Source organism: Hyperolius riggenbachi, chromosome 8 (genome assembly GCF_040937935.1).
Source record: "Hyperolius riggenbachi isolate aHypRig1 chromosome 8, aHypRig1.pri, whole genome shotgun sequence".
In the NCBI taxonomy this organism is placed as follows: Eukaryota; Metazoa; Chordata; class Amphibia; order Anura; family Hyperoliidae; genus Hyperolius; species Hyperolius riggenbachi.
The window spans coordinates 259,391,880-259,415,810 of record NC_090653.1 but is presented as its reverse complement, the minus strand read 5'-3'; the positions used below and the strand labels follow the sequence as shown (position 1 = coordinate 259,415,810).

Here is a 23,931-nt window from a genome sequence, read left to right as displayed (position 1 = left end):
TCACTCTCTCTCTCACACACACTCTCTCTCACTGTCTCACACACTCACTCACACCTCTCCCACCACCCACCCAAAGCAATCATGGAGCAAATAAAAATACATTATTTATAGATACCTCATTAGTGGGATACTACTGGATAGTACTGAGATTTCCCGCATCTTTTTACACCCCACCATTACAGCACACTGTCCCTCTCTGGACGAATTAGCTTCGTTGGTGTGTAAGTGCGACCCTGCCCAAGCATTTTCCATAGTGAACATGCAAGATTATGGACCATGCATGCTTGGTAAACGTGCTTTCATCCTACTGGGCATGCAGGGAGCTTACTTGTGCATGCCCAATATGGACACCCTTGTCCATGGCAGCACTTATTTGTTAATCATAACATTTTAATTCCTAATTCACTTTTTGGAGAATACGTTCTCCCACAGTAAAACAGAATGCCCCTGAGAAGCTGTGGAAGTGACATTCTAATGTGGGCAGTATGGTGACTGAGTGGTTACCACTCTCACCTTGCAGCACCAGGTTCATAGCTCAAATACAAGCCAGGGCACTATTTGCATGGGGTTTGTACATTCTCCCCTTGTCTGGGTGGGTTTCCTCTGGGCATTCTGGTTTCCCCCCACATTCTAAAAGCATACAGATAACTTGCTTTCCCCTTAAAAAAATGGAAGTCATTGGAATGATCCAACTTTACTTGTGCAGCCTCCCTGGGGGCATTACATTTAATTCGGAAAATTACTGGTTTTATTGTGGGAGAATGTTTGCGTTTGGAGTGAGTAGTTGGTAAAGATTTTGTTATTTTTATTGGGGTGGGGGGGGGGGGGGGTGGGGGGGGGGGGGGGGGGCGGTTGGTGACATTGGGCCTTGGGTGGAGAATACTACAAATCCGGCCCTGGATACATGGGGGGGGGGGGGAGAGCTGGACAAAAGTTTATTTTTATACTAAAATCGCACAGCCTGTCACGGCTGCAGGCTGTGCGTCTCTCCCTGTCACACAAGATCCACAGTGACAGGGAGAGGGAGGCGGAGAGGGAGGCGGAACGGCAACTATGTTGCCTTTCGGAGGGTGATCGCTGTGATTGGCTCACAGCGATCACACGGCAGGGAGCCAATCAGTGACGGCTCCTGCCGATACCCGGAAGCCTTAGCTGTCATAAGACAGCTAAGTGCAGCCGGTTCGGTGCGCGCGATCGTGGCGGGGAGCGGCGGCGCCGGTGATAGAGATCTACGCCCTGCCAGCCAGGAGCCCATCAAAACAGGGCGTAGATCTCTATCACTGCGGTCCGGAAATGGTTAACTAAAGTCAGTGTCACTATAGATAAACAAAGATAGATAGAAAGACAGACAAGATAAATTAAAAGGTAGGTTTTAAAACCCTTTTGTGTATAGTTTTTCACTGATTAAATGAAAACTTGGACAGAAGCGTAAGGAGATATACCATAGAATAGCATTTTCGACTTGCCTGTTTATTGTGATGATCCTTAAAGGACTCCCGAGGTAAAAATAAACGAATGAAATAAACAATTGTATCTATCCTCCTCCTCTTAAAAATTACTTTTTAAGATATTCCACGGTTTTATTTTATATTTTTATTTATATGTTTTTGCTCAATGACACATTCATTGAAGTATGCCAGAGCTAAAATATACATACTATTGGCCCTTTTTATCTCTTTCTTGAAGCCATTTTCTGCTAGGAAAGTGTTTTATAGTTGTAGTTTCTTACCAGTGAGGGTCACACTGTAGTCTGACTGAGTCCTGACCCGGACTGGAACTGCCACTTACATACCTGATGTTTAACTCTTTCAAGCAGAGAAAGAAAAAAAGGAATACAGCATAGTTATTTGTGTGCTAGGCAGTGTAGGCACTGTACATACATATGTCTGTCTCATCATGTCACATGTCACCTCGGTTATCCTTTAACTGTCTCCGGAGTCCTGAATCACTGACCCAAAACTAGTATGCAGACCAGACATTCTGACTCTGCACCGAGTGCCATTGGCTTGATTCTTGGTGTGTGGTTCCAACATTGCCCGACCCCAAAAGATCAACAGAAAAGCCAGACTGGTGGAATTGTGACTGATAGCAATGGCAGCAATGGCAGCCTCCATGCTTCAACACATGACAAGCATTCTGGGGGTCGGCATCGGCGCCTCTGTGCCAATAGTAAGAAACAGAGGTTATTTAAGGTAATCTTTGGTGTTCGGTCAACACAGTGCCGGATTTACCATAAGGCTTTGTAGCAGTGGCATAGCTAGAGATCATGGGGTCCCATAGCAAAACTTTTTATGGGGCCCTCAGATGTAGACACTCTTAGGCTATGCCACCTGCCCCTACCTTATTGTTGTTGATTTAGAAAGCGCCAACATATTCCATGGCATTGTACAAAGTAAGAACAAACATAAGGTACATAATAATGCAGACAATGGTATACACCAGTTTACAAAATACAGAATTGGTACAAAGTACAGAATTAGTAACAGTCACGTAATTAAATATGAATAAATGTGTTACAAAATCCAAGACACAAAAGGGTGAGAGAGCACTGCCCTTGCGAGCTTACAATCTAATGATTGTAAGCTATGAGCTACCCTATGGATATGCGTTAACTGGGCAATTTATATTCTCACGCAATCAACACTGCACATAGCTCATGAGCACTGAGACAAAATCAGAGGGTGGAGAAACACAAGAAACTTAATAGTGAATACATTAAGTACCATCTGGGCCCCATTGCAGCTACTATGACTGCTATGGATAAGCCCCTGCACTGTAGGCGCGTGCCTACAGGCGCCTGATGATGGAAAGGTGGCTCACTTTGCTTCCTCAAGTGGCTCCCTGCCTCCTTCCCTATACAAAGTCCTGAGCAGAGTGTAAATGAGAGGTTACTCACACCGGCTATCTGCATTCCACTGATGAGATCGCCCTTCAGTTGAGGGCACCACTAGCTACTTAATACTGAGGGTACCTCTGGCTACCAAATACTTGGGGGCACTTGTAGCTACCTATACCAGGCAGGGGAAGTAGGGGAGAGGTGACAGCTGGGTCAGCTAGCACCATTGCAGTGCAGTTTGGTGGGGGAATGGTAGGTCCATGGAGGTGAAAGTCTAAGGTGCCTGGACATCTGTGCCTATAGGCTCTTGTGATGTAAATCCGTGCCTGGGTCTACATTTGAACTTCTATCTTAAGGGGTCCATACACCTAACGATTTTCCCGCCTATATACAGCCGTTTCGATCACAGTGATCAAAACGGCTGTGAAATCACCGCGCACACCGCTGACAGAACGATCGATTTCCGTCCGAAATCAATCGTTCCCGTCCACCCATGCGTGCGGAAGATTTTTTCGGTCGCCGGTGGGTCGGGAGTGCGTCGTTAGCGGCGTTCCAATGCCCGACGGCCAGCAGTAATACATTACCTGCTCCAGCCGGCGCGAGTCCCCTGGTCTTCTCCACTTGGGGATTCGGGCTTCGGGCTCCAGAGCTACACAGAACTTCCTGTCCCGGCAGGAAGTTTAAACAGTAGCGCGCCCTCTACTGTTTAAACTTCCCCTAGACGGGAAATTCAGTAGCCGGAGCAGAGCCGGAGCGAAGAAGAAGACAGCGGGGACTTGCGCCGGCTGGAGCAGGTAATGTATGCAGGGGGGGGGGGGGGGGGGGGGGGGCGGTAGCAGCGGCAGCTCCACAGATTGTGATCGGTTTTAGGCTGAAATGGATTCACAATCTGTTTGCAGTAAGGGCAGCCATACGATCCCTCCCTGATCAGATTCGATCAGAGAGGGATCTATCTGTTAGTCGAATCTGATGGCAAATCGACCAGTGTATGGCCACCTTTACTCTCACTTTAATTGCCCTTTAACAAGAATTTTACTCTAGACCATCAGCGCCACATTGCTTTGTCACTGTGATAACAGGTTTATGGGTCATCAGCAGTAATACACTCACATGTTTATGATCTCAAACACTAATCGGCCATTAAAGTCTGCGCACGAAGAATGCGCATATATAAGTTCCAGGCCTCCTTTCTCGCTATCTTATCTATGCGGTTATAAAGGTGAGGTATTATGCCTATTAAATCATTACTATTTACTGAGAATGTCAGTGAACACTATCTTACATGCCAATAAGGATTGAGAATGAAACTATCCTTAAAAGGAACCCGAGTTGAGAAGAATATGGAGGCTGCCATATTTATTTCCTTTTGAACATTACCAGTTGCATGGCAGTGCTCATTTTTTGGTCAGTAGTGTCTGAATCACACACCTGAGACAAGTATGCGGCTAATGTTGTCAGAGTTCAGTCAGAAGAAACACCTGATCTCCATGCTTATTCAAGGGGCCAATAGAAAAGCTTAAAGGATTAACGGGGATATTTTATTCTCCTGACACTGGGAAACTTTCTCCTGACACTCATAACAGCTAAACTCCTTTTGGGTGCAGCTCTAAAGAGATTAACTTTTGTGTTCAATTTTCAGGTTTTAGATCAGAATTTTCATTTTCTGATTTAAAATTCAGAACTCAGAAAACCACAGAATTCTGAATTCCATTTTGAGTTCCATCGAAGTGGCCATTGAAAACTGTTTTCCCCTCAGGGCCCATTCACACTTCAAAAATGCAAAATAGTAGCCCTTAGCTGGGCATAATAGAATAGCAGACTTTCATTGAAAGACACTAAATATATTTAGTTTAGAGCATAGCGCTACCGTTTTGCAGGGGTGATTTTACAGTGATTAGCGCAGTAAAATCATTGTTCACTCATGCGATTCCTAGCGATCACAATCAGCGCTTGTAGAAGCACTGTACCGCGATCACTTAAGAATCGCGGCAAAACGCTGCAGGTAACACATTTTGCGATTGCTGTTAATAGCGATCGGCGGCAGTGGGATCACTGCCATATACTTAATATTGCGCTAGCGCTTTAAAAAGCACTAGCGGTTCAGTGATTAGCGGGAATCACCTGCTAATCGTCTAGATGTGAACGAGCCCTTAGCAACACAGCCTAGCAACCAATCCCTGACTATCTAACTCCTCTGGTATAAGACAAGACAAATAACATTTATACTGCACTTTTCTCCTGGTAAACTCAAAGCCCCAGAGCTGCAGCCACGGCGCACGTAGGTGAAAAAGTACTGTCATCATTATTTTCTTTCTTGCCGGTAGCTCAAAAGGCATTTTATAGATGAGGTGTAAAAATATCACCTGGGAGAAAACCTAGGAAAAAAAAGTATATCGAAGGTAGTGTTAGTGTAATATTGTAGTGTTATTGTGTGTGATTATAATTGTCTTTTCCTTTAATTTTTTTTTTAATGCCCTTTTTTACTGTTTTTCTGTGTTAATGTATAGTTTAGAGTTCTTCGTCCACATATCTTGGTTTGATTTTTTCCCCCTCTTTTGTAAAGAAAGAAACAGGCAAAAGACAAAATAGCTAGTTTTATCTCATTGAGCCATGAGCAAGTGAGGATATTTGTTTATCTATTTGTTGTTGTTTTTTTATTTTGTTTGTTTTGGGTTTTTTTTGTCATGACCCCCCCCCCCCCCCCACACACACACACACACACACACACAGGTCCTACAATACTGTAGAATAAAATTACCACTATTAAATAATTATATATCTTTGAAAGGACCACTACAGTAAAACAAAAGTAAGCAGTTAAAATCTGACAGAACCGACAGTTTTTGAACTAGTCCATCTCCTCATGGGGGATTCTCAGGGTAATCTTTGTTTTCAAAAACTTTTCCTGAACAGCAGTTCCTACTGCCAAAATATTGTGCAAATAATAGGGAGGTTGGTTGGTATCTTACTATGTTGGCAGTTAGAATTAGCAACTGCCATTCAGGAAATGCTTTTGAATGCAAAGAAAACTCTGAGAATCCCCCATGAGGTGATGGGCTAATCTAAAACCTGTTGGTTGTTTTTTTTTTACGTGGTCCTTTAACTAAATATATTTAGTGTTTTTCAATGAATGTCTGTTATTCTATTGTGCCCAGCTTAGACGGCAGTTTAAAAAAATGGTCTATCAATAAGTCATAAATAATAAATTTTCCATCCTGTTCAATCAATTCTTTCAATCAAATTTTGGGAATCGATTCCCAGCAGATGTATCAAATCTGCAGGGAATCGGATGGGAAAATTGATGAGCATATGGGCAGGGCCAGATTTGTACTTTTCAGTGCCCTAGGCCTGCTGTCACCAACCCCCGACCCCCCCTCCCCCACCCCACCCCCATCCCCACCACCACCACCACCACCAAAAAACATTCTGTCCAACACTCTGACTAGCGATCACTGGTTTCAATGCGCTCATTTCAGTTGTGCTGCTCTGCCCCCCATTCAACAAATAATTCCTGTAATTTGCGCTCCTGCCCGAATGTGCACAGCAGCCAATAGTGTTCTGGGCATGCATACTTGAGAAATGATGCTGATGTATGACTGGTACTTGTCAAGAATGCGTAACACTGTACCGGCCATGGGCAGGAGCGAGAAATTACAGGGAGGGCGAGTGGCCAGAGCATGCACTGCTTCTTTATCCTCTGTGCGACTGGCTGCAGTCGGAGCCACAAACAGGTGGCAGGGCAGTGCAATGGACAGAAGCCCATCCAAACCAGAGAACAGGTAAGCAGCAAACATCCTGTCATGACCCGCTTTGGATGTTCTGTTGTAATTACAGTGGACCTGAACTCAAAACTACCTCTCTGCTCTAAAAGATATGCAACAACATAACCTTTAAAGAAAAACTTTTATTTGTTACAGCTGATACAAATCCTGCAATAAATCTGCAGTGTGTCTACTTCCTGCTTTCATGGAAGCTGACATATCCTGTGCTTTTAAATGAGCTTAGATGTTATGGCAGTCAAGTGACACAGTGTAGAGATAAATTACAATTTGTGATTAGATACAGAGGAGGGGGAATTAGACAGGCTCTCTACATACAGGGTACATTTCTCTGTTTTCCTTCTGTCCTGTGCAAGAGTTCAGCTCCACTTTAAAGCATCTGAATGACATTTATTTATATTTGCTGAAAAATCTATGTATCTCTTTTGAATGCTGAATGTACATATGGTGGTGTGCTGTAACATATTGACAGTATACAGGAACAAAGTCCGAAGAAGGCTTATTAGCAGAAAGATTACTCTTTTTCTTTTAAGCAAATCAATGGTATCATCCTGATTCAAAACTTTCTGCTTTCGCTGATGGCTAAGATGGTACAATGCTCTACTGCTACAGGAAAGCAGAAGGATGCCAAACCATACACACTAGCATAGAGGTAGTAACAGCTCAGGTGACAGTGACAGTGTAGCAATGAAAGGGAAGCAAACAGCATTTTTATTCCTGCAGTTATAGATGGTAGGAGCTGAAGGACAGAAAATGAGTCAAGAAAGAGTTAACTGAGACCACTGCTGGCTAGGAAGAAAAAAACAAAAGAGAAACAGTCATAAATTAGGGTTAGAAGATAAGAGTGTAATTAACTGCTGCTGGGGTCAGTGTCACAGCTGTAAAAGAGAAAGTAAAGAAACTAGCAGATCTCACTGATGTTTGTGAATGCCTGCATTAAATCTCAGGGGAACTTAGTTGTATCTGCTTTGTAATGTAAATCCCTTTTATTTCTCACATCCACTTGTATGTCCATCACCAGGAATGGATCATCAGGTGGCAGTTATGATTGATCCTGATTGTTATAACACATCAAGAAGTGTGAGAGAGAGAGATGCAAGGATTGGGGAACTCTGGAATTCAGCTATTAGTGCAGAGTAGGGCGCTGGCTGGCTGCGCTGCGGGACCAGAAGAGATGATTTACTTTGACATATAACCTCTTCTCTCTCCAAGTCCTGCCGCCCTGATCTTATCTGATTTTATCGCCCTAGGCCATGGCCTCTATGGCCTTCCCAGAAATCCGGCCCTGTGCATGGGCACCTTATACTTACTTTGTATATCTAGTTTTACCTTAATAAAATGTGTCCCTGAGCCTAAAATAAGCCATAAAAAGAACCAATGATTTTAAAAAAAAAATCTATAGAAATAATAACAGAAAACCTTTCTTTTGCAGTGTGTAAATTACAGAGACCTAACTCAGTTATAATAGCCATAGTCTACTATTTTTGACAGGACTGTAACAAAAAAAATTATATACTAGCATTCTACCGCGTATAACCTAATGCTGCACATGATATAAAATTGCACCTACCGTTTTCCCCATGCCATTAAATCATTATAATATGTTTGTTCCTACTAAAAACTCAGGTCATTTTTTTTTAAAGCTAAAACAAAAAGTGGTAGCGTGCAAAAGGGGGGGGGGGGGGGTGTGAATAAGGTTAGGGGGTGAGTTTTGGGTGCAGGTGGTTGCTGTGTGAGATGAAGACAGGAAAAGGAGAGTGAGATATATATATATATATATATATATATATATATATATATATATATATATATATATATATATGTTTTCTCCTAGGTGAATTTTTTTTTAATCTTCTGTTTAAAATAATTATAATTTCAGCACTTTACAATTGAAAAAATACCAAAAGGTAGGTCAAATTGTACTGTCAAAATTATTCAGTGTATTTTCTTGCTTCCTGGTGGCTTAACATTAATTTTATTGACAAGGTGTAAAAATACCAACTTGTAGGAAACTAAGGAGAAAAGTTTATTGCATAAGGGCCTAATATTTTCCCTTAAACTTCAGTGTGGAATTGGTTAGAAATCATGGCCCATATGCAAATCTCTTTTTCTTGTCATAAAATGCGTTTTCAGTCACCAGCAAGCAAAAAGCAACCAAAATATTTTTTTATCAACAAATTTTGGGTACTTTTTCAATTCTAAAATGTTGAGAATTTAGTTTCAAGAGAAGATGAAAATTATCTCCTAAGAGATAACTTGGGAGAAAAAGTCATTCAGAGCTTCTTGTGGGAGGGGTTTCACCACAATATCAGTCATACAGCGCCCCCTGATGGTCTGTTTGTGAAAAGGAATAGATTTCTCATGTGAATGGTGGTATCAGCTACTGATTGGGATAAAGTTCAATTCTTGGTCACGGTTTTCTCTTTAAGGGGAATACTAGGAACAAGGCATAAAAAAGAAACATTTTCAAAAAGACCTTGTAGTTTTTGAGAAAATTGATTTAAAAAATTCAAAGGTAATATGGTATTTAAATTCTTCTTCTCATCTTTCTTTTAATTTTTAAAATCTTTTTCTCAAAAACTACAAGGGCTTTTTGATTTTTTTTTTTACTTGCACCCACAATTCTCCTTAACATATGTCGCAATTTTAGTGTCAATAGCGTGTATGGGAGCTTTGTTATTCACTGTTATAATTTGGTATGAAATTATGTGAAAATTTACACGAAAATGTATGCGAAATTACGAATGATTATATGAAATCAATTGAATTTACAAATTGTAATTACATATACACGTAATTGCGAACATTTACGTGAAATTTTGCATAATCATAATTTATTTCCAGATAACATCCTACATGCAATCTCTGCTCTGCTAACAATATCCTTCTGTCTTCTTCCCTGATCACCTCTTCCCACACCCGCTTGCAAGACTTCTCTCGATCCTCTCCCCTCCTCTGGAACACTCTCCCTCAACACATCTGCCACTCACCCACACTTGCTCATTTTAGGCGCAATCTGAATACTCACCTCCTCAGGCAAGCATACTGTCCTACCTAGGACACTGCTCACTAACCACCATTTCTACCACTCCACACACATCTTCCCTTTATCTACTGTCCTATACCTTAAATGTTTAGACTGTAATGCTAGACATACACCTAGCCAATTATGCGCCTGATCGAGCCGCTGGATTGATGCCTGCGCATCCCCGCTCATCCCCGCCGGCGCTCCTTATCACCCACTCGATTCCCTGCTATTGTCCCCCGGTGGGGATCGAGCAGGGAATCTATCTGGCAGCCATCAGCGGCTCGATTGATAAGGACTGGAAATGCCGTGTATGCCCAGCATAAGGCCTTTTGGCCAGGGCTCTCTTCCCCTTTGTCTCACAATGCTGTGTAATGGGCCGAGGCATAGGCTGGAGAGGCTCCAGCCTCAGGGCGCAGTGTAGGAGGGGGCGCACAATTCATTCAGCTGTCATTCCTAATTGTGTATGAAGCAGAAAGAAATAAGAAAAGGGGATACATGGCAGTGACTGCAAGCCAGATAACTAGATATTAAGGTTTTGGGGAGGTTGGGGGCCCTGTGGCCCTCTTAGTCTAATAGCAAGCAGTGTGTGACAGCTGGGGTGGGAGGGATGGAGGGGCGCACCTTGGTGTCTCAGCCTTGGGTGCTGGAGGACCTCGTCCCTGCTCTGGTGTACACAGGTCGGGGCCGAGGCAGAGGCGAGAGAGGCTCCAGCCTCAGGGCGCAGTGTATGAGGGGGCGCAGGGCAGAGGCGAGAGAGGCTCCAGCCTCAGGGCGCAGTGTAGGAGGGGGCGCACAACTCACTCAGCTATCATTCCCCTATTGTGTTTGAAGCAGAGATAAATAAGAAAAGGGGATACATGGCAGTGTCTGCAAGCCAGATAACTAGAGATTAAGGTGTTGGGGGTCCTGGGGTGCCTCTTAGTCTAATAGCAATCAGTGTGTGACAGCTGGGTGGGAGGGATGGGGGACGCACTTTGGTGTCTCAGCCTTGGGTGCTGGAGGACCTTGTCCCGGCTCTGGGTGTACATACCTCCCACCTTTTGTAAAAACATGTAGTTAATTTGTTCACTGTATTAGCTGTTATGTCCTCTTGTCTTGTATCATGTGTTGTATTGTATACTCTGTATTGTTATACCTTGTATGCTATTGTACAGCGCCACGGAAGATGTTGGCGCTATATAAATCAATAATATAATAATAATTAGCTGATTATGATTATCACTAGCTGCTACAAAGTCAAACATAATATCAAGACCAGGGCCCATATGCAATTCACTTTTTCACCTGAGTTATCTCCTATCATCCCCTCTTTAAACTAAATTTTTGGCATTTTACAATTGAAAAAGTACTCAAAAATTGGTGGAAAAGTACCATCAAATTTATTTTGAGTATTTTCTTGCTTGCTGGTGCCCTAAAAGGCATTTTATGACAAGTTGTAAAAATATGACCTAAGACAAAACTCAGGAGAAAACATGAATTGCATAAGGCCCATTTGCAATTCACTTTTTTCTTAGGTGAGATTTTCAGACATGTCAATTAAATTCCTTCTAAACCACCAGAAAGCAAAAAAAATGCTCAAAATAACTTTGACAGTACTTTTTCGTCTACTTTTTGGTACATTTTCCATTTCAAAGTGCTGAAAAGTTATTCTAATTTGAAGATGAAAAATGATCTCTTAGGAAAATACTCAGGAGAAAAAGTTAATTGCATACGCCCCTTAAAGAGTACTAGAGACCAAACACTCACATCTATTTTACCACGTATATCAATAGGAACATGACAGTAAACACCTACTCTGCTCTTTGTTTCATTTTTCACTGCTCAGTCTTCTTGTTAACAGCTCTAATTTTTTTGCTTGCTATGTATCCTCGTAGCAGGAAAGCAGAGCCACAAGGGGGCAGGCTTGGGCTTGAAAAGATATCACAGAAGACTGACTCAGCTATAATCATTACGGGGCAAAGCTAGACTGAATGCTCAGTCGGAGATGTTATCAGAGCTGATAACAAGAACACTGAGCAGTGAAAAATGAAACAAAGAGCAGAGTAGGTGTTCAGGTTCCTTCCCATTGATATATATATGGTAAAATACATGAGGGTGCTTCGTCTCTGGTTCTCTTTAAGTAACTTATCTTGATTGCAGAGGAATAAAAAGGATTTGTAAGTTCATCTATTGCAAGAAAATACAGTAGAAAAGTTATTTTAATTAGGACCATGATCTGTTTACAGTTCTTTTTTTAAAAAAAAGCGTTTAAAGTAAACCTAAGATGTCAATAAAGGAAGATTTCATACTTACCTGGGGCTTCCTCCAGCCCCTAAGCACCGCTGAGTCCCTCACTGTCCTCCCGAGTGCCTCCACTTGGCCGCAATCAGCCCGCCGGTTGGGCTCTTCTGAACATATGCGGAGGGGCTGTGCATGTGCAGAAGAGTCTGACTGACATGACTGAGCAAATTTATCGGGGCTGATTGCAGTTGATCGGAGGTACTCAGGAAGAACTGCGAGGGTCTCAGCCCTGCTTATGGGGCTGGAGGAAGCCCTGGGAATTATAGACTCTTTCTTTATTGACACAATAGTAAGAGATGCATCAGTAGCCTTGAGGCTACTGACACCTCTATATAGTACTTGGTGCCAAACTGTCACGCGAAAGATCATGTCCCGACAAGGATATAAACATATTTTTTTCAAGTGATGTATAAAAGTTTTGTTCTTGCACGCTTAAAAAATAAAGTTATTATTTTACAGTCAGGCGTGTAGTTAAGGCGGCTAAAGGTTCCGTGCAGTGAAGTTGGTTACATCCTCTAATTTTTAATCTTATCGAGTCTGGAGAAAATGAACGTAATCTCAGCCAAGGACAGAGATAAGAGCAATGTTGCTGAGTTCCTACTGAACCGGTTGACCCAAGTTCCCCGCCAGGCCTCGGAGACAGGCACTCTCACCCGGAGCTCAGAATCTGCTAATCCATCAGAACTGCTTTCAACCAACTCTTATCTCATCTTTATCTTTCTCACCTGTACTTTATACGACCAGTCAATTACTGTTTACAAGATCGCTACTGAGAGTTCAGAGGACGGCACCGTGAAATAATCCTTATAGAGGTTCACCAAATGTCAACAAGTGAAAAATAGCTGTACAGTTCTCTCACCCTCCGAGGAATACCAGCCCCACATCGTCCAACAACACTGAGGCCGCTCTGCAACAGGTGTGCCACAAAGCCCACCCACCAGGGGCATAATAATAGACCCTGCAAGGAATGCAGCCGCAGGGGGGCCCAGAAGCCACAGGGGGCCCTGTCCTGAGAGACTGTGACAACTAAGGGCAAGGAGAGAGAAAAACAAAGATTTGTAGACGGTCCCTTATCAGTGTTTAGTAGGATTTTGTGTACAACTCCAAGCCCCTAACCTCTTTATCCCACCCCAAGTGCTGTGTACTGTAGTGATGCTGGAGAAGTCTGCAGAGCCAGTTCTGCTCCATCAGAGATGGACAGAGTAAGTGTAATAAGCTGAGGCTGGGAGCACACTCGTCTGTCGGTTTTCTATATGCATTTTCTGCAAACCATGTGTGTCTGTAGGGGTGAAAACATGCATGTTTTATCCCAGAAGCTAATGTAATTGATAGAGAAAATGAATGCAGTGCTTCAATGCTGTCTTTTTTTATCTGCATGGGGAAAACACACTCAAGTGTGCACTAGCGAACTGAATAACATTGGTTCTCAGTTTACCTGTGCAGAAAGCGAGGGGGGGGGGGCAGGGGTTGGCGGGAGGGGGCCCCATCCAAAGTTTTGTGGGAGGCCCAGTGATTTCTAGTTACGGCCCTGCCCTCCCAGCCTTTTGTAAGGAAAAGGGGCTTACCCCTATCTTGTGCTTGGAGAAATAGGGGTAACTGCCCCACACATGTCGTGGTAGGTTTTGGTGGCACTTATGCCTGTACACTCCCATAAAAATTTGTCATCGAGTTCATTTTTGACCCACGTTCTATTTATAACACGTTTATAACAAATTAATCTAAAGTAAATATATTTGTTAAAAATAAAATAAAGAAATAACTGCTTTTCCTTATTTTCTTCATCTGTACTCTTCTATATCCTTCTTTCTACTTTTGTATACATTCTTCTTCCCATCTTTGTCCTGCTTTCTTCTCCTCTACATTTCAATCTTCACTATTGAAGGATGAACAGTTTGCAAACATCTCGCATTGTTCGTCCATCACTATTCTTCACATCTTTGACTTCTCAACATCTGTATCCAAGTGTGACTGGTGGCGCCTTTGTATGGCAGTCTCGGCTCTTGACTTTCTGGCATTATCCCCCCCATACTTCCAGAACCTGTATGAGCCAAAACCAATCCCGGGTACAAACCCCCATTTATACTTAAATAACAAATCATTTACGAAATAAATGATTCTGATTCTGATCAGTTAAGAAGAAGCCATTGTCTTAATATTAAGTATATTTAAAGGAAACCAGAGATGAACGCTTTGGCACAAAATAAACATATCCTCCAATAGATTTTACAAAATTAATACTATACCTGGTATTTTCGCTGCTCTGGTGTGCCGGTTTTTGTGTTGTTTTTACTAAAATACCGTGCAAAACACAGTTCATCAGAAAAGCATATTATTTAGTGGGCTGTGTGCAAAATGAAATCACCATTTCTAAAAATCTCTTATGACTAACAAATATAGATGAAAAAAAAAACGTTTTTCAATATACCCTTACATTACCAGCTCCTCCCATCTCATCACAGCTCGCTGTGATGCTGCAAATATACAGAACAGGAAAGCAGAGCCAGAAGGGGGAAGACTTGGGCTTGAAAAGACATCAGAGGAGACAGACTCAGCTATAATGATTCCTGAGCAAAGCCAGACTGAATGCTCAGTCGGGGATTTTATCAGGGCTGATAACAAGCAGGCTGAGCAGTGAAGGATGAAACAGAGAGCAGGGTAGGCGTTTTCTCTAATGTTCCCGCTGATATATATGGTAAAGGGAGCTTCGTCTCTGGTTCTCTTTAACACATGAGTAAAGTACATCAATGGTACAGTGATATGAACAACTTTAAGGTCAGGTCAGCCAGTGATGAATCAGCTTAATCATAATCATAAAGTTGGTGTGTCCTTATTTTTTTTTCTGTGTACTTCTATCTGGAGATGTTTCCTTCTTGTATACTTACTTATCATTTCGGCCAGCATTTCATCTCTATACAGTACGTCCACCCTTTTATTTGTTCTTCTGTTCATCTAGTCTTTCATTCTTCTATTAATTGTATCCCAACACAGTGCAATGCGGGAATTTCAATCGGAACTCCATCCGTGTTACCGTCGGACTTCCACGGTGAGGCAGCGGTGACGCAGGTAATGTAAGTCAATAAGTGACGTAGGAAACATGTTGGAGGCGGCGGTGTGCCTTGGATGCATGTAATGACGGGAATACAATGGGGAAACCTGGGAATCCCAGAGACGTACTTCCTTTCCAGCAGGGAGTACATCACTGGGTGAGGGGTAGCGAGGGCAGCACTATGCATATGACCCTGTGATGGGGCGGGGCACCATAAATACACAGACCAGGTGTAAAACAGACCTCAAATTCAAACAAACCCTGGTGGGAAGTTATCATATTAAAGGACACCCGAGGTGAAAATAAACTAATGAAATAAACAATGGTATCTATCCTCCTTCTAAAAATGACTTTTTAAGATATTCCACGGTTTTATTTTATATTTACATCTACTTTTTAAGTGTTTACTGCTTTATAGTCTTTGCTCAATGACACATTCATTGAAGTATGCCAGAGCTAAAATCTATGAACTGTTCAACCTTTTTATCTCTTTCCTGCTCTCAGAAGCCATTTTCTGCTAGGAAAGTGTTTTATAGTTGTAATTTTTTTTATCAGTGAGGGTCACACTGTAATCTGACCCAGTCCTGACTCAGATAGGAACTGCCACTTACATACCTGATGTTTAACTCTTTCAGGCAGAGAAAGAAAAAAAGGAACACAGCATAGTTATTTGTGTGCTTGGCACTGTACATACCCATGTCTATCTCATCATGTCAAATGTCACCTCGGGTATCCTTTAACCAGTTCACCCCCAAGGGTTTTTATCCTAACGGACCAGAGCAATTTTCAGTTGTCAGCGCTCCTCCCTTTTATTCCCTAATAACTTTATTACTACTTATCACAAGAAAATGATCTATACCTCGTTTTTTTCGCCACCAATTAGGCTTTCTGTGGATAGTACATTTTGCTAAGAATTTTTTTATTCTAAATGCATTTTAATGAGAAAAACAGAAAAAAAATAAAAAAAATCATTATTTCTCAGTGTTCAGCCTTTATAGTTTTAAAATTAAACATTCTCCTGTGGATAAAACAAACACGTTTTATTTGCCCAGTGGTCCCGATAATTAAACCGTTTAGATTATGTCCCTACCACAATGTATGGCGACTATATATTGTTTTGAAATATAAGTGGTTATTTTTCTGTTTGTTCTGGCCATAATTACAAGCCCCTATGTAATAAATTAAAATTAATTTTCCCCCATAAAATATAGAATAAAAAAAGCTGAGTCCCTAAGGCAACTATTTTTTTTTTTTTTAAGCTGATTTTTTTTTTTACAAGTGTTTTTTTTGGGGGGGAGGGTTGGAAGTGTAATTTTATTAATGATGTGTATATACTTGAAAATGTATGTATTTTGTAGATGTAATATACTTTTTGGCCACAAGATGGCGCTAGTGAACACTCATAGGACGTGTTCACTTTTTTTTTTTTTTTTTTTACACACTTTATTAAACTGTTACATTTCCTGTTTATGTGAATGGACGTAGCCGCTGTTCGCGGTCACGTCCATTCACTCCAGGCACTGCGATTGGGTAGAGGACTGTTCAGTCCTCTTCCCCAATCGCCCAGCACGGGATCCCGACGGTAATGGCGGCGGTAGCGGCAGACACACGGCGGTAGCAGCGGCGGGAATGCGCGACGTATTAAAACGTCATGTTGCTGTTAATAGCGGTAAGCATGACGTTTTAATACGTTAGGATGGCGGTAAATGGTTAACACTCATCATTCCTATCAGTCCATTTATAAGGGCATAAAACTATGTACAAAACTATGTACACCATTTATTTATTTTATTTGTTTCAAATGAAAGGATCTTCCCTAATTATATAGGGTGACAATTTTGGAACAGTCACTCCACATACATGCATCTGAGGTACTGACTGAGCGATCTGTTCTTTTCTATAGAGAGGGAAAGGGGAAAATGAGCTGGAGGAGGTCTCTTGTTAGTGATCTAACATATTGGCAATAAAGATCCACCTCATCAGTGACATCAGGGGATTACTTTGATTATCGTTTTGAACAAGTCATATCTAATACAGGTGAAACGTGAAAAATTTGAATATCATGCAAAAGTCCATCTATTTCAGTGAAATAGGAACCCTTTGCAGGTGTTTTGGATTAATTCGCTGGGTAGAGTGCAACACTTTGAGCCGAGAATATCTAACATTTTGATATATTCTGGTCTGAGATTTTGATTTTGGGGATTTTTTCATAAACTGTAAGCCACAATCATCAAAATTATAACAAATAAAGGCTTCAAATGTCTCACTTTACATGTAATAAGTCTGTTTCATAGATTAGTTTCACGTTTTAAGTTGAATTACAGAAGTAAATGGACTTTTGCACGATAGTCTAATTTTTCAAGTTTCACCTGTATGTGTACATGGTTACAGTAAACTGGAATAAACAGCTGTTAAAGATACAGAAACCAACATTCTTAAAATATTTTAACCAGCCACGGCAGCAAACACATTAACTATGATAAGAAAAGAAAGCCAATATAGTCATTCAAGGGCAACCAGACTGAGAGAGACATCAATGTGTAGATGTACATGAGTTTAATGAGTTTATCACCTCTTCTATAGTTTGCCTGTATTATTGCTCAACTCCCTGATCACAAGTATCTGCTCTGAGGTTAACAAGTGCAAAGGAAATTGGCAGAAAGCACAGAGGTGAATGAGGTTATTTGGCCCCATCCTGTATAAAACCAGAGAGCCCATGAAGATAAGATGAGTTAGAAGACATCTTCTCCTGCTGAACAGAGCTGTCTGGAGCTTTACCAGCGGCCACTCCTGCAGATGCTGATGACACTGTGTGGCCTACCTCCTCACTTTTTCTAGTCTATCTCCTAGAAATTCTATTATTTTGCTACTATGGTCTTTATCCTCTTTGGTCAATATCCTGATGCTACCTGGTCTGTCTCCTGATACTCTGTGGTCTTTCTGCGGACACTCCATGGTCTATCTCCTGATCTCTCTGCTCTATCTTTTGATACATTCTGGTATCTCTCCCGACATTCCATGGTCTATCTCCTCATACTCTATGGTCTAACTCCTGGTACTCTCTGGTCAATCTTCTGATACTCTCTGGTTTATCTCCTGGAACTCCACGGTCTATCGCTTGATATGCTCTGATACTCTTTTGTTTATCTCCTGTTACTCTCTTGTGTATCTTCTGATACTCTCTGGTCTATCTCCTGATACTTTCTGATCTATCCCCGATGCTCTCTTGTTTATCTCCTGGTACCCTCTCCTTTATCTCATGACACTCCATGGTCTATCTTCTCATACTCTCTGATCTAATCTCCTGGTACTCTCTGGTCTATCTCCTGGTACTCTCAGGTCTTTCTCAGTATTCTCTGGTCTATCTCCCGATACTCTCTGGTTTATCTGCTGATACTTTGTATTCTATCACCTGATACTCTCTGGTCTGTTGGTGGCCTGGATACACATTTGGTGCAAGGGACACAACGGGAGTTTTAACACTGCTCTGCTACTGGACCTGAATGAGGAATGCACCGGGTCGGCAATTTTGGGAGGAATTATGAAGGCAAAAGTCATCGTCCATTTGCTTCAAAGGATGTAAGTGAAAGTCTTTGAGGATCCCTTTGCCTCACCTCACACTGACCGTAATGGCTGTATTCCACCAATATTGAGGAAAAAAAGATTTTGCCCAATCTGAGGATGGTAACACTGGGAAAGTGACTACTGTGTCACCCTATGCAATCAGAATGCAAGCTTATACCTGAAATAATACAAGTCCACTGCAGAAAAACTTCTGAGCTGTGCAAAGGCCATACATGGATATCTACAGGTTTCATTCTCGCTGGATTATCTTCTGTGCTTGGGTGGAGTTAAAATGGAAATTGGTTGAATTGAGGAACGTGTTTGGCCTCATCAATTTGGAATTATTTGGAATTATTATCAAAGCCGTGACAGAATGTGAAAAGGACTTAAGCAAGTTGGTGCATCTAAACAGCAGATTTAAAGAGTGCCACCGATCACAGAAAGTTGCTTTCCAATGACCGGGCTGAAACACGCTAGACAAAAAATTTCTGATTTTTTTTTTTTTCATTATATCCTGAAATTTTGATTCTTTAATAGTTGTCCTGCTGTCTGACACCAAACCTTTAGACATGATCAGGTTGGAAGATCTATTTTTTATATATGTTATGGCCAAAGCCAGAAATGTGGCTGGTTCCCAAACTGGCTGGTCAAAGTGGGAAATGGCCAAGAGATGGGGCAAAGGTCAGATGTAAGAAAATATACCACGCCTTGACTGGTGAGGTGATGAAAAAAACATTTTCTTCCTAATATGCAACCTGCAGGCCTATGCCTAACACTAACATTCACCTCTCTAGTGCCTAACCCTGATTTCCACTCTCCTCTGCCTAACACTAACCTCCCCTCTCCTGTGCCTAACACTAAGCTCATCTCTCCTTTGCCTAACCATAACCTTCTCACTTCTCCAGATTCTGTCATGTCCAAGAAAGTGACATGACACCAGGCAAATAGTGAAATGGCAGGAAATCCAATTTTCGCATTGGCTAGCCAATGTTGGACTTTGACCGGCGATGTTACAAATAAATTGGCCATTTTGAGAAAAATGGCTGGCCAGTTCCCATTTTGGCCAACTTCCAGCTTTGGCTAAAATGTGGGTGGGCTGTGAGAGCATTGGAGTTCGGATGTTGTGAATGAAGCCAAAGTGGGTCTGAGGATCATGGTTGTCCACTCCGAAGGATAGGTCACATGACCACAAAGTTGATGACTCCCATAGGTGTACAGAAGGGGGTTTTGGTTGTAGGTACCGCATAAGGTTAGTCAAGGGATGTGACAAGCATCAATTAGAAAAAGGTATATGGAACTTGGATTTAAAGGTAGGAACCTGGTTTGAAATAGCATTCTGGAATAAGGGGGATTGTGAGGAACCTTTCCCCTAACTGTGTAGCCTAAGATCTGGAGCTGCAGAGGACCAATGAGACTAAGGCTTTTAGGTTGGCTGGTGGAGGTAACAAGTGCTGCCACCTAGAGAGGCTGGATTCACCCTTAGCCACTTAGATGCATTGTGTTGAGTTGCGTTGCAGCCTGCTTTTTTCAATGGGATGCAACGTGACGCAACTCAATGCAGCACAGTGTGAATCCAGCCTTAAAGGACACCCGAGATGAAAAAAAACTGATGAGATAAAATATTGCATCTATCCTCTTTTTCCTAGAAATGAATTTTTTAAACATCCCACAGTTTTATTTTATATTTAAATATACTTTTTCATTTTTTATAGTGTCATTGTTTCTGCTCAAAGACACATTCATTGACGTATCCCAGAGCTAAAATCTATGAACTATTCACCTTTTTATCTCTTTCCTGCTCTCAGAAGCCATTTTCTGCTAGGAAAATGTTTTATGGCTGTAACTCCTAATCAGTGAGGGTCACACTGTAGTCTGACCCAGTCCTGACTCAGACAGGAACTGCCACTTACATACCTGATATTTAACTCTTTCAGGCAGAGAAATAAAAACAGGAACACAGCCTAGCTATTTGTGTGCTAGGCACTGTACATACCCATGTCTATCTCATCATGTCACATGTCAACTCGGCTATCCTTTTGAGTGTACCTGCAGGGGCGTAGCAATAGGGGGTGCAGCGGTAGCGACCGCATCGGGGCCCTTGGGCCAGAGGGGCCCCGAAGGGCCCTCCCTCAACTACAGTATTAGCTCTCTATTGGTCCTGTGCTCATAATAATCACTTCTATAGATACTTTGAATAGTGGTAATCATTAACAAACTGTTTCCCATCCCTTCCTTGCACCTCTGACTCTGTAGTTGCCATTGGCAGGTTTTGGTGCACCGTATCAATTGCTATGTATAGAGTGCTTGGGGGGCCCCATTGTAAAACTTGCATCGGGGCCCACAGCTCCTTAGCTACGCCACTGTGTACCTGAGATAACAATGACATAACTTGGGGCTTCCACCAGCCCCCTTCAGGCTCATAGGTTCCTTGCCATCCTCTCTCACCTTCTGGATTCTCCGCAGAAGGACGGAGAGGGGCCAATGAGACTGAATGGGGCTGGAGGAACCCCCTGGTATGTATATTTTTTTATTTACTTTACATCTCAGTCAGCTGTTCTAACAACGAGGGAGGGGTGGGGGCAGCTGTCTGGGTGCCAAACTTCCAGCCTGTCTTCTGATTGATTCAAGTCAGTTTCACAGTTTCCACAGTCATCTAGAGTTGGGAACATATATGAACACTTCCCTAACTTAGGTGCTGGCTGACCAATAACTGCTGAGTTAAACTCTCTTACTTTTACACTATAAGTGTAGGTTGTAAAACAACGCCCAGTCTTACTGAAGTCGATTGTCAGCCATTCTTAGTTATGATTGACAGAAGTGTACGCTGTCTGGAACAAAAGTGTACAGCTGCAAAGATCAAGTGTGAAAGCACTCATTTAAAATAATGGGTCTAATAATTCTACGGTGCCCACTGTGCTTAGCATGTATAGTGTGAAAGGATCCTCTTGGTCTAAAGACAGTAGAGAAGGATAGGTAAATGCATAACAGCGTCCTAGTAGAAGAGTCACTGTACACTGGGCTTGCTATGAGTGGGATATGAGGGTTTCCACCGCGTCCTCTCTTCCTCTGCTGGTGCCCGGGACCCTCCAGCTGTTTGGAGCTGCACTCCTCGTACAAGCGGGGCTCTGAGCAGGTGCAGTTATGCTCGCATGGCTGCAGCATGGCCACGTTTGTACCAGAAGAAAACCACAGCTCAGAAAATCTGGAGGGACCCAGGCACCAGCAGAGGACGCCAAGGGCAACCAATGACTTTCCTCTCCTTGGGTAAGTATATGTTTTAGAACCAGAGCTTTGGCTCGGCTTCGGTTTAAGAAGCATTGACAGGTAAGGGCCCATTCACACTGGGGCGACTTGCGGATGTTTAGTGCCGACTGTGATCGCTAGCGCTGAAAAGGGCACGTGGAAAAGTGCTAGTGTAATTAAAAGTATATAGCAGTGACCACACTGCAGGGATTGCCGGCAATTCATGATTTGTGGAAAACGAAAATTCAGTGCTTTTTCATGATTTTAAAGCAATCGTAATTGAAATGTTAAAAAAAATATGAATCATGAAATTTTTCCAGTAAAAATTACGCTAAAAACGCAAATAAAATCCCTGTCGCAAAGTGCTAGCGATTTTGCTTGCGTTTTGCAAACCCCAGTGTGAAAGGGCCCTAAAGGCTGGGGGTGCTGAGGTCTACCACCTTGCACATTGAGATTGCCAGACCGAGGCAGATACGAGAGAGGCTCCAGCCTCAGGGCGCAGTGTAGGAGGGGGCACACAACTCACTCAGCTATCATTCCCCTATTGTGTTTGAAGCAGAGAGAAATAAGAAAAGGGAATACACAGCAGTGACTGCAAGTCAGATAACTAGAAATTAAAGGGAACCTTAAAGGGAAGGTCCAAGCAAAAAAAAAAATTGAGATTCACTTACCTGGGGCTTCTACCAGCCCCATGCAGCCATCCTGTGCCCTCGTAGTCACTCACTGCTGCTCCAGTCCCCCCCTGGCAGCTTTCTGACCTCGGAGGTCAGGGCCGAACTGCGTACATTTTTACACATTCCCGCTAGTGCAGGAACATTAACACATACATTTTTACGCGTTAGTGGTGAAACGCGTAAAGTTTTGTTCCTGCACTAGCTGGAATGCGTAAAAATGTATGCAATGTGGCCCTGACCTCCGAGGTCAGAAAGCTGCCAGCGGGGGACTGGAGCAGCAGTGAGTGACTATGAGGGCACAGGATGGCTACATGGGGCTGGTAGAAGCCCCAGGTAAGTGAATCTCATTTTTTTTTTTGCTTGGACCTTCCCTTTAGAGTGATATGGATGTTTCCTGTTAAACAATACCAGTTGCCTGGCAGTCCTGCTGATCTCTTTAGCTGCAGCAGTGGCTGAATTACACACCTGAAACAAGCATGCAGCTAATCCAGTCTGACTTCAGTCAGAGCACCTGATCTGCATGCTTGTTCAGGGGCTGTGGCTAAAGTATTAGAGACACAGGATCAGCAGGCGATTCAGGCAACTGGTATTATTTTAAAAGGAAAATCCATATCCTTCTCAGTTTAGGTTCCCCTTAAGGTGTTGGGGGGGTTGGGGGGGTTGGGGGGCCTGGGGTGCCTCTTAGTCTAGGAGGGGTGGGAGGGATGGGGGGGAAGCACTTTGGTGTCTCAGCCTTGGGTGCTGGAGGACCTCGTCCCGGCTCTGATTGCCAGGATGAACTGTAGTCTACCACCTGACCTCATACATTGGGATTGTAGGGGGAGACAGTACTATGCTGCCTTGTACATTGGGATTGCAGGGGAAAGTGGGGGAGGGAGGCTGAAATACACCACTATGTACAGTATATTTGGATTGCGGAGGGGACTGAGGTCTGCCACTTGCAATCTTTTATTATCTAGCACCAGATTTGCGCTCCAGGTTCACTGAATCAGTCATAATTAGTGGTCAGCATGAATTTCCCATAATCGTAACTTCACATCGTAATTTGCAATTGAATGCCCAAAATTCAGGAAAAACCTTAATTAATTTCCATTCCATTACTCCATAACAGCTTCCTGGTCAGCACACTGTTAAACTGTAATATAACCCACTTGAGCCATAGGGAAACATAGACATTACCTTGCACATTCAGTTGTAAAACTGACAGTTGCTGATATATAACTGACAGCAACTGGTACATTTTAGTTCTGACAAAATCTTGTCAGACATGGAAGGCATCACTGTAAGAAGAAAATGGTGAGCTTCTGAGAGAAACTGGTGGTGAGGTTAGTATGTAATATTCATTAGCAGCTACGTCATGTGTTTATTTTAAATAATTTTACTCGCTTCAGGTTCCCTTTAAGCGGTTAATAGCAATGCCATCCCCTACCCCCCCGATCTCTCCATCCCCCCCGCCATTCATGCTTTGCTATTTTTAAACT

General features: G+C 42.6%; 1 protein-coding gene across 1 annotated transcript in view; it reads left to right on the top strand.

Moving 5' to 3' along the window:
• Window positions 1-23,931, top strand: part of LOC137527804 (bcl-2-related ovarian killer protein-like) — a 58,272-nt gene that overhangs the window by 2,077 nt on the left and 32,264 nt on the right. Inside the window, exon 2 of the transcript XR_011023221.1 lies at window positions 14,912-14,986. The gene's annotated coding sequence lies outside the window, so the exon portion shown is untranslated. The remainder of the gene's footprint in view (window positions 1-14,911; window positions 14,987-23,931) is intronic.